Below are 10,306 nucleotides of genomic sequence, written 5' to 3'. Positions count from 1 at the left end.
GCGAGCCCGCCTCTCGCACGGCTACTCCCCACCTAGCTGGCTGGGAAGGCTGCTGAGGAAGCACAACTCTTGGGCGGCCAGCGGCTGCCAAAGCTCCGGAGCGCCCAGCTGAGGGCCGGGGGCAGCGGCGTGAGGGGCAGAGCCACGACACGGAAAGGGAGTGGGTGGCTTTCCCAGCGGGGCTCAGTAGCCTCCCTAGGAATTGAAATGGGGGGATGTTCGAATTTATAGGGGGGGGGTGTCAGGGCCCATGAGGGGTGAGACCGTGAGGGTGAAGGTGGGCTGTATAGCACCATAGTTCACAAAACTGGGGGGGTGTTGGGGAAATTCGGGGGGATACACCCCCCATAGGGGGTGTAGGGAAATCCCTGGGCTACAACGCCCCCCCAAAGGAGACTGCGCCCTTGATCTCCCTAACACCCAGTGGATATAGGGCAGGGCAAGCAGGGCAGTTGTCCCAGGCCCTGCACTTCAAGAGGCCCCATGCATGCGCCATGTCAAAGGGGGGGGCCCCGCAAAATTGTGCTGCCCTGGGCCCCGCAAAACCCTCATCCGCCCCTGCTAACACCCACCGGAACACTTCATCATCGTGCTAATGCTTTAGGGCCAAATTGTCTGGGGGGCAGATCAAGGCAGAAGCCTGCTTATTTCAGAGAGCATTTGATCAGGGGTCTCCTAAATCATTGGTGGGTCTTAAGTGGCAAGATGCTGCCAGGAAACAGCACTGACAGCAGCGCAGCAAGAACAGAGTCTGTCTGTATACCCCCTTTCCAATCTCCCCCCTCCAACAGTGTTCACTCTAATTGTTTCCATTTGTGTGAAGAATAAATATTATTATGTGCACTGAGGCGTGTGTGCCTGTGCACCACCAAAATAAATACATGCTGCCTGCTGTGGGCACTCTGCTAATCAGCTGGGTGGGATTTGAATGTCTTTGGGTGGCCAATCAAGCACTCAACTGACAGGAAACACTGCACCAGAAGTGCCTTCTATTGTTGGGACAAGATGGGTGAGGAACCCTATCTTTCACTGGACGGATCAACTCCTGTTGGTGAGAGAGACAAGCTTTCCAGCTTATACAGAGCTCTTTTTTGGGTCTGGACAATGCTCTTTGTAAGCTCACTCCTCTGTCTCACCAAGGGAAGTTGGAGCAACAAAAGATATATTACCTCACCCACCTAGTGTCTGTTTAATATCCTAGAATTCACATGACTACTTTAGTACTTAAACTGGCAGGTCAGTTTGCTCGAGGCAGTAATAAAACACTCTAGAGCCAATAAAGCCTGGATGACCCAATTAAAAATTAGGCAGGGGTAACTGAAAATGTTGAATTTAGAACATTGAAATATCCTTACAAATAAACCAGAGAGGATACAATGCAATTTATTGTATGTATGTGTGCTTTACTGTCAGCCAAAGTAATGAACATACAAATATCTTAGTTGTTCAAAAGCACCAATTTTAGAATGAGTTAGCTTATATGTATCTTATAAAACATGAACATTAATGTTAATAAACATTTCTAAATAAAGGCAGTCTCTTCTGTAAGCCTTAGTTTTGTTGTTGTTGTAAGGGAAGAAAATTATGTTGGAAAATCTGATCCATAAATATTATTTAGTTGAATCGCCAGATGTTTTGACTATACCAAACTATCCAAACTAGACTCACACATATAAATCATATCATCATAATGAAATAAATGGCTCAGGTTCATATTAATATTTTAAAAAATGAAAAAAGTCTACAGTCACAAGGAAACAAGGTCAGTTTATTAAATCTATGTTTCCATAAATTATGGTATTATAGTATTTGTGTAGCTCAGAAATTAGTTTAAGGGGTAGGGCGAATGTAATCTTTGATATGCAGGGAGGTTAAGAGGTATGTAAGGTGTGATTTTGTATAAAGAGGACCTGGTAATTTTAAAAGGTGCTGAAAAATCCATCCTCCAAAATGAGATGTTAATAGATGATATTCTGACATGTCATAGAAATGTAAGATTGTAAAGGATCTTGATGGATCATCTAGTCCAGCTACCACATGCTAAGTCAGGACTAAGAATACCTGACATGTTTCCCTAGACAATTCTTAAAAACCTTTAATGATAAGGATTCCATAATCCCCTTGGTAATCTGTTCCATTGCTTAGCTAGCCTTATAATTAAACATTTTTTCTAATATCTAACCTAAATCTCTCTAAATTGTTGCAAATTAAGTTTATTATTCAAGACAGTTAAATCCAAAGCATAATGTGAAGAGCTTCAAAAGGATCTCACAAAACTAGGTAACAGGGCAATAAAATGGCCAATGTATTTTAATGTTGATAAATGCAAAGTAATGCATACATAATCCCAACTACATATATAAAATGATTCAGATTAAATTGGCTGTTACCACTCAAGAGAGAGATCTTGTCATCACTGTGGATAGTTCTGTGAAAACACCCACTCAATGTACAACAACAATCAAAAAAGCAAATGGAATGTTAGGAATAATTAAGAAAGGGCTAGAGAATAAGACAGAGAATATCTTATTGCCTTTATATAAATTCATAGTATACTCACATCTTGAATACTGTGGGCAGATGTGATTGTCTTGTCTCAAAAAAGGTATCTTGGCATTGGGAAAAGTTCAGAAAAGGGCAAACAAAAATTAGGGGTATGGAACAGCTGAAATATGAGGATAGATTAATAAAATTGAACTTTTCAGATTAGAAAAGAGATGAGTAATGGGGGGGGGCAGAAATATGATAGAATCAGAGAACCCTAGAACTGGAAGAGACCTCAAGAGGTCATCGGGTCCAGTCCCCTGCCCTCACAGCAGGACCAAGCACCATCTAATCATCCCTGATAGGTGTCTATCTAACCTGCTCTTAAATATCTGCTGTGGTGGAGATTCTATAACCCCCTAGGCAATTTATTCCAGTGTTTAACCACCCTGACAGTTAGGAAATTTTTCCTAAAGTCCAACCTAAACCTCCCTTGCTGCAGTTTAAACCCATTGTTTCTTGTCCTATCCTCAGAAGCCAAGGAGAACAATTTTTCTCTCTCCTCCTTGTAACACCCTTTTAGAGATTTGAAAACTGCTATCGTGTCCCCTCTCAATCTTCTCCTTTCCAAATTAAACAAGCCCAGTTCTTTCAGTCTTTCCTCATAGCTCATGTTCTCTAGGGGTATGTCTACACTACCCCGCTAGTTCGAACTAGCGGGGTAATGTAGGCATACCGAACTTGCTAATGAAGCCCGGGATTTGAATTTCCCGGGCTTCATTAGCATAAAGCCGGCTCCGCCATTTTTAAAAGCCGGCTAGTGCGAACCCCGTGCCACGCGGCTACACGCGGCACGGGCTAGATAGTTCGAACTACGTAGCCATTCCGAACTATCTGTACGCCTCGTTCCACGTACAGATAGTTCGGAATGGCTACGTAGTTCGAACTATCTAGCCCGTGCCGCGTGTAGCCGCGCGGCACGGGGTTCGCACTAGCCGGCTTTTAAAAATGGCGGAGCCGGCTTTATGCTAATGAAGCCCGGGAAATTCAAATCCCGGGCTTCATTAGCAAGTTCGGTATGCATACATTACCCCGCTAGTTCGAACTAGCGGGGTAGTGTAGACATACCCTAGATCTTTAATAATTTCTGTTGCTCTTCTCTGGACCTTTTCCAATGTCTCCACATCTTTCTTGAAATGTGGTACCCAGAACTAGACACAATACTACAACTGAGGACTAATCAGCGCAGAGTAGCGTGGAAGAATGACGTCTTGTGTCTTGCTCACAACACTCTGTTAATGCATCCCAGAATCATGTTTGCTTTTTTTTGCAAGTGTCACATAGTTGACTCATGTTTAACTTGTCATCCACTATGACCCCTAGATCTCTTTCAGCAGTACTCCTTCCTAGACAATCACCTCCCATTCTGTATGTGCGAAACTGATTGTTCCTTCCTAAGTGGAGTACTTTGCATTTGTCCTTATTAAACTTCATCCTGTTTACCTCAGACCATTTCTCTCGTTTGTCCAGATCATTTTGAATTTTGACCCTATCCTCCAAAGCACTTGCAACCCCTCCTAGCAGTATCATCTGCAAACTTAATAATGGCACTCTCTATGCCACCATCTAAATAATTGATGAAGATATTGAACGCAACTCGTCCCAAAACAGATCCCTGTGGAACCCCGCTTGTTATACCCTTCCAGCAGGATTGTGAACCATTAATAACTACTCTCTGTTTATAGAGGCCTATATAATCATGGCAGGTGTAGAAAAAATGAACAATAAAGTGATTTACTCCTTCCCATAACACAGGATCTGGGGGCAGAGGGGGAGTCACCAAGTGAAATTAATAAGCTTGCAGGTTAAAACAAACAAAAGGAAGTACTTCACATAATGCATAGTCAACTTCTGGAACTCCTTGCGAGAGGATGTTGTGAAGGCCAGGACTTTAACAAGGTTTTAAAAAGAACTAAATAAATGAATGGAAGATAGGTGCAACAATGGCTATTAGCTAGGATGGGCAAGAATGGTGTCCTAGCTTCTGTTTGTCAGAAGCTAGGAATGGGCAACTGGGGGTGGATTACTTGATGACAACTTGTTCTGTTCGCTCCCTCTGGGGCATCTGGCATTGGCTACTGTTGGAAGACAGGAGATTGATGGAAATACACTAAGGCAATGGATATCCACATTTGTTTTAGAAAGTCATTTGTGGGCTGGATAGCAAGTTGGGCCAAGGCATTTAAGAGAAAAGAGACTGATTCGCAGAGTACTGGAAGGAGTGTCACAGACTCCCAAACAATTCTGTGCAGAGGCTGCCAGGTGGTAAGCATAGGCAGAAGTATGCTTTTCACCTGTTTTAGGGTGTGCGTAGTCAATGCTTCTGCTGGCTTGTGCGCACTAGATCTAACATATAGCTGTTGCAACATCCTGGCATGCTTGTAATACTTATAAAATGAGCAAGTTTAAGCACTATTATATCACCTCACATTGTTGCAGGACCAGTTTACCGTGAACAGGAAATGAAAGTCGTGCACCTGCAGTGGTACAATTAAGCCTGTCAGTGAAATAAAAATATGCATTATATAACATATACAATCTGCCTCTGTCTTTGGAAGCTGTGCTGCAAATTGTGAGATATATGCAACACTCTACATAGTCTGCAACAATTGCAGAAAGTACTGTGCATGAACATGGTGAGCTTCATGCTACTATGCATTCCACTGCTGCAACTTGCATAAGATCTATCACAGCAGTACAAAATTGCAATGATGCAACTTGTGGTCAAATGGACAGGAGCCACAATAAATTGAATTGGCACTCCTCTCACACCTTAACTCAAATTGTAGATGCTAGGATGAATAGGTGGAAAAAAAGCAACATTTCATTCCTGCAATGGCAGGCCAGCTGTTTTTGGGTGTCATGATGTCTGGGGTGGCTCACCACTATGAATACCAACTTCAAGGTAGACTGTCCAGAAAGCAGAGAACCCAAACTGGGTATCTGTTCACATAAGAATGGCCATACTGGATCAGATCAAAGGTCCATCTAGCCCAGTATCCTGTCTTCCAACAGTGGCCAATGGCAGCTGCCCCAGAGGGTATGAACAGAACAGTAATCCCTGTCTCTAGGGGATAGCTGTGCCACTTAACAATTACCTATTTGTTGGCAATCTCAGTAGACAGGCCAGTGACTAAAACACCAAGGAAACTGAAGAATGAATTTAACGGCAATGTGACAAGACTGTACTGTGCCACTTACAGTGTTGATATCTGTGTGGGTAGAAACTATTATATAAAAAGGCTGCATTTCTAGAGCTGTCAGTCCAGCACCTTTCACAAGCAATACTTTCTTTTGGATAAATACATTAAAACCTCTGAAAACCCAGCCAACTGATGAAATTTCAAACATTTAAATCTATCTGCAACCAGGGAAATTCTCTCCTTCCTTTCCTTCTCTTGGAGCAAGCTATTAGGAGAAAAATATTAAGTTGGAGTGACTCTGACTATGAAAACATTAACCATAAAGACAAGAGTGGAGGGGAAAGTATTGCATTATTTCCAAGACAAAAGACAAAAATATTTACTTTATTCATGTTTGCAGTTGTCCAACATATTATGTAAAACTGGACAATGATTGCTAACAATCAGAAGTAGAAGCTGAGCAGGGTTTCCTATTTGATCATTATTGAGAAGCTGAAATACTGGACTACATTAAAAAAAAAGTCAGCCCCAAAATGTATTGTGAAAATGACCTTGCATGTATGTGCATTTGCTATTAATCTATACAGATTTCAGATCACTTCCAGAGCTGGTCACTATCACATACAAGCCAAAGGCTGAGCCGGAAAAGGCTTATCTTATTGAACACACTGGTTCTGATACACAGGTATAGATAAATTAATAATGAACAAGTTTTCACTCCACTTGGTTTTATCACTTTTCCTAGAAAGCACCAAAATGTTTATTTGGTTTCATAAGTTAAAAATTGCTCTTTTGCTTTTTTATTGAGTGTACAATGCTAGATACTGGTCCTTAGGAACAACAAACCATACATTAATGCTTAATAGTGATATCAAAAGAGGGAAGTAATAAATGGTCACAACATGTATTTTCACAGGTTTTAAGTTACTTTTTAAACTACAGTTCTTTAAAAAATGTCCTTTTTTAAATTTCCCAACCAAACATGTGTCTATGATATGTGAAATTCCAGCATTCATTTCACAATTACAAACAGTGCATTCAAATGTGGCAGATTCCAGCAATGAAATAGAGGTGACCTCCGCACTTATGACCTTCTTGGTTCCTGGAGAACCGTCGTAAGTCGAGCTATCATAAGTCAAACCCTTATTTTCCATAGGCGCAATTATATAAATGGGGGTTCCATTCCTGGCCCGCTTTGCCTCGTAGCCCTCAGCGCGCTGGACCCAGAGCTGGCCGGGGGCTATGCCGGGTGGAGGTGGCGTGGCACAAGCTGCTTCCAGAGCCAGTCAGGGGCTGTGCCAGGGGAAGGCGGCTCCTGGCATGTCCCGGAGCCAGTGGCACAAGCTGCGCCCAGAAACAGCTCAGGCTGCAGGTGGCTGGCTGACCCTGTGGCTCGCTGTGCAGGTGGACTTCAGAGGCTGGGCTAGAGCAGGGTGGTCATAAATGCAGGGGGGGTCATAAGTCAGGCAGTCGTAAGCTGGGGGGTCACCTGTACAAGCCTCAGGGAAGAGAGACAAAAAAATGTGAAGGAGGCCTTTTTGTTCCTCATTTAATTGTTGAGGTACAGGCAGTCCCCGGGTTACATACAAGATAGGGACTATAGGTTTGTTCTTAAGTTGAATTTGTATGTAAGTCGGAACTGGCTCCAGATTCAGCTGCTGCTGAAACTGATCAGCAGCTGACTACAGGAAGCCCTAGGCAGAGTTGCTCTGCCCCCGGCTTCCTGGAATCAGCCGCTGATCAGTTTCAACAGCGGCTGAATCTGGACTCCTGGGACAGAACAGCTGAGGCACTGCCGGGTAGGTCCCTGCAGGACCAACCCGGCAGCACCCCAGCTGCTCTACCCCAGGCGTCGCGCAACAAAAGCCTGTTCTGCTGGGCGGGGAGTGCACTAGCTGCACCCCCTCTCCCCCCAGCAGACCAGGGAGACCCGAGCAAAGCCGCGGAGGCGCAGAGGTCCCGCCGCCTCTGCGGCTTTGCTCCTGTCTCCCTGCTGTGCTGCGGGGGAGTCCCCCCCAGCACATCAGGGAGACCCGAGCAAAGCCGCACAGGCGGCGGGACCCCGCTGCCCGTGCGGCTTTGCTCCTTTGCCCCGGAGCAAAGCCGCAGAGGCGGGGGACCCCGCCGCCTGTGCAGCTTTGCTCCGGGGCAAAGGAGCAAAGCCACACGGGCAGCGGGGTCCCGCCGCCTGTGCGGCTTTGCTCGGGTCTCACTGCTGTGCTGGGGAGTCCCCCCCAGCACACCAGAGAGACCCGGAGCAGCTTTTCTCGCCACGGAGGACGCGGTGGCGGGACCGCTGCACTCTGGGCGGTCCCGCCGCCCGCGAGCTCCGGGGCGAGAAAAGCCCCGTTCGTAAGTGCGGATCCGACGTAAGTCAGATCCGTGTAAGTCGGGGACTGCCTGTATATGCTGAATACCTGTTTTAGAATTAGTGTAGGTGATACAAGCTAGTTCCTCCAAGTGTTTCTGTTTCAAAGCAGTATAATCACTACTTGCAATACCCCTAGCTATATCAAATATAAAAAGCAGAAAAAATAATGTATTGTGGCACCCAGCTCTTTATTTCCTTACAAAGCACTACATTCAAAAGATAAAGGAATCCGTTTTCTTTAAAAATAGCTAATTAAAAATTAAACATAAGTCCTCCTGACATTTTATGTGGTTTGACACTTTTAATGTTTTTCTTTTTCTTCCTTCCGCCCCCCCCAATGTAAACAACACAGCAAATAGACTGAATATAATATTGTTCACATACTAATCTAATCCCCAATTACTCACTTAATTTCAAGTGACCTCCTCAAACAGGTCTGTTTCTTTCTTCCCACATGAAGAGCTTTTTGTAGCTTGCAAGCTTGTACCTTTCATTGCCAGAAGTTGGTCCAATAAAAGATAATACCTCATCCATTTTGATTCTCACATATTCTGGGACCAATATGGCTACAACACTGCAAATGTCTATCAGGAGAAACAATGAAACTGGCTAGATACAAGGCACTGCAAAATGCATACATGTAGCAAATTAAAATAGAGAAAAGTTATAATTATCTTAGGTTTTACTTACAGTGATAGTAGGTAAAAAAAATCAGGCAGAAGTGTGATTTTTATTTGATGGTGACTCTCGAAGATTAAAACTAATGAGATGAGAAGTTGTTATTTTGGCCCTGCTAACTGGAGTTATAGGAATGCACAGCATAAAGGATCTGTTCTTTTATGAGTGTGTGTAACTCCTACTCAAGTAGGCAGAAGTTAAATGCTTAAGAGAGGAAGGAACTGAACTGTAAGGCCTCAAGTCTGATTTTAAAAGCATGTATACTGAGCACCAGAAAGTTGAATCAGAGTTGGTATGAGTAACAAGAGGAAGCAGTTGCCTGTCCAGAAAATCGGTGTCCTACAGAAGACACCAAATGCTTCTGTGCTTAGAGATTGCTGTACAAGTCAGAGTTTCACCCAATTAATACCAGATAATTATTAATATTCTCAAATCAGAAGTTGGCATGTACGAGGCATAATATATGTCAACTATTAGCTGAAACCAACAATACAAATGAGCTTCCTTAGATTACTGTCTGCTTATGTGTGATTTTACATGTCTGCTGGCACAGAGATACAAATGCAAACTCCTGCACTCAGGGGAGGTATCTGCCTTAGTAGTACATTACTATATCAGTTTCCTCGTGAAAAAGTAACAGAGATCCCATCCTCTGCAAAAGCGATAAAAGATAGGTTCATATTATATCTAGGTGGCTTATTCCTAAGTACCAGCTTGACAAGAAAATGCATATTTCACTAGTTTTAGGGAGAAGTCTTGTTCAGAGAAATAAGTCTTATACTGTGCTCTTAAAACAGCAAGATTTGGGTTCACCCTGATCGTTGACATTATTAAGTGTCACAGACAAGTGTCCTCTGAAGCACCATCTGCTCAGACTCACAATGAGTTAATTCTGGGATCAATTAGGCTCAGTGCCCCAGTTAAATGCAGCTACCACAGAGGGATAAAGATGCTGTTTCTCATAGTACTGAGCTTTCAAAAGCGAAATCTTCAGCGCTGCTATCTTTGACAAAATGTCTTTAGACTTTTTACAGAGGATGTTTGTTTGCATTTGTCATTGAGTGATCAAACTGTCAGTACCCAAGCTGCTGTACAGATGTGCTCTGTCCAACAGAATTTAATCCTTAGACACTGTCTTTGGGAAGATAACCTTAGGAGTTAAAATAATTTTCTGCTAAATTCTCTGTCACCCCAAAATGAATGTGCATCGATCTGCTCTCTCCTAGGTAGATTGCACACTCCTAAAACTGTACAACTGCTGAGGTGGTAAAAGACTGATATCAACCAAAGCCCCAAATAAGGTGCAAATTAAAATTGAAGAAAACTAAAAAGAAGAGTTTCCAAGGATAGAAGCAGTTCTGAAGGCAAGACCATGGAAGCACTGTGAGGTTATGTCTACACAGCAGCATTATTTTGGAATAACTGGCATTATCCCTAAATAACATATTCTGTGTCTACACAACAAGCAGCTATTTCAACCAAATATTGAAATAATGTCAAGCTGAATGACTTCTTACTCTGACTCCCGTAACCCTCATTTTATGAGGAGTAAGGGAAGTCAGAGAAAGAA

At 43.4% G+C, this 10,306-nt stretch overlaps 1 long non-coding RNA gene across 1 annotated transcript; it reads right to left on the bottom strand.

Moving 5' to 3' along the window:
• Positions 1 to 6,188: 6,188 nt before the first annotated feature.
• LOC142827005 (uncharacterized) lies at positions 6,189 to 8,863 on the bottom strand. The gene is made up of 3 exons (XR_012901332.1): positions 8,749 to 8,863; positions 8,466 to 8,642; positions 6,189 to 7,186 (listed from the first exon to the last, which is right to left on the bottom strand). It is a non-coding gene; the product is annotated as an uncharacterized LOC142827005 (long non-coding RNA).
• Between the last annotated feature and the right edge of the window lie 1,443 nt (positions 8,864 to 10,306).

The sequence above is a fragment of the Pelodiscus sinensis genome, chromosome 1 (assembly GCF_049634645.1).
Source record: "Pelodiscus sinensis isolate JC-2024 chromosome 1, ASM4963464v1, whole genome shotgun sequence".
Taxonomy (NCBI): Eukaryota; Metazoa; Chordata; order Testudines; family Trionychidae; genus Pelodiscus; species Pelodiscus sinensis.
Note: the sequence above shows the minus strand (reverse complement) of the source record. Positions and strands in the feature narration are given on the sequence as shown.